The sequence below is a fragment of the Aplysia californica genome, unplaced genomic scaffold (genome assembly GCF_000002075.1).
Source record: "Aplysia californica isolate F4 #8 unplaced genomic scaffold, AplCal3.0 scaffold00364, whole genome shotgun sequence".
Classification (NCBI taxonomy): Eukaryota; Metazoa; Mollusca; class Gastropoda; order Aplysiida; family Aplysiidae; genus Aplysia; species Aplysia californica.
In genome coordinates this window covers 417,677-418,852 of record NW_004797634.1, presented here as the reverse complement: position 1 = coordinate 418,852, position 1,176 = coordinate 417,677, and the positions used below count along the sequence as shown (strand labels likewise).

At 44.0% G+C, this 1,176-nt stretch overlaps 1 protein-coding gene across 1 annotated transcript in view; it reads right to left on the bottom strand.

Moving 5' to 3' along the window:
• The window catches only part of LOC101845409 (putative transcription factor tau subunit sfc9), a gene marked incomplete at its 3' end in the record, with an annotated part of 33,490 nt that overhangs the window by 21,530 nt on the left and 10,784 nt on the right, over window positions 1-1,176 (bottom strand).

The following is a 1,176-nucleotide window of genomic DNA, read 5'->3' as shown; positions in this document are numbered from 1 at the left end:
CCCGCGCTTGAAAGCTTTTTTTATTTGGTGGCATGCATCATGCAGCCAGCCTTTTTGCACCTTCTTTCCTGTCAAACATCTGTCGTCCTCATCTCTCCTCCTCATTTCCTGTCAAACATCTGTCGTCCTCATCTCTCCTCCTCATTTCCTGTCAAACATCTGTCGTTCTCATCTCTCCTCCTCATTTCCTGTCAACCACCTATCGTTTTGGTCTCCTCCTTGTTATCTCTGTATGCCACTCTCGAGTAACCTCCTTTTACCTCCCGTATTTTTATCGCTACCTCAGAATTACAAAGTTCTATCTGACGTTTTGAGTTACATGATGCACTAAGACGATGAGGTCAGAAACCAGATTGTGCTATCTGCTCTATCAAAGTAAAATTACTCGGAGTCATTAAAGAGGTATTCAAAAAATTGCATTTGATAAAGATTGGCATGTGAAACTCAAAATCTTTGACATCAAACTTGTTAAAACTGGGTCCTGAGCAGACAGAACTTTGTATTTCTGTGATACCGTTTTGAACTGCTTGTTTTTCAAGTACCGTAAAACTGTGACTAAAACTTTACAAACCGTGACATAGGGGGTTCTCGTGGTCAAGAGGTCCCTTCTCAATCACAGGTCCCGGGTTCGAATCTTGATAATGACGGAAACTTTTCTTCTCTAAAATTGTCTCCTTTCACATCCTTTCCTGCTCTCTAACAATGTTCTGTTGTCTGCTTTCGTCTCCACTTTCTGCCCCCATCCCCTCACCTCCTTTTCCCCCTCCTCTGAGCTCCTGACTCTGCAGCCTTTCTACTGCTACTCCTTGGTTGCTTCTTACTGCTGTCTTTCAGCCATTCATACGATCTTCTGGTAAGAATGATCTACACCTAGCCTTCTCAGACAAGGGCAACAAATCTCGGAGGTCCCGTGTGCAAGTTGCGCTCGTTAAAGATTCTTAGGTGGTCTAAAATCTTTAAGAGTAGGCTTCGGCCTCCACCCGGGCAAAATCCAATATTTCCTACCAGCTCAAAATGTTTAATGTCCCCCGCGCGCTCATATGACCTTATGCAGTTGCGAGCGCCGTAAAACACGTACCAAATAGAAAACCATTCTGTGGTAACGTTATGGCCTACTTGTGTTACAAGTGCCGTAAAACTCTTTGCTAAAACTTCCCCAACCCTGACATCTCTCCC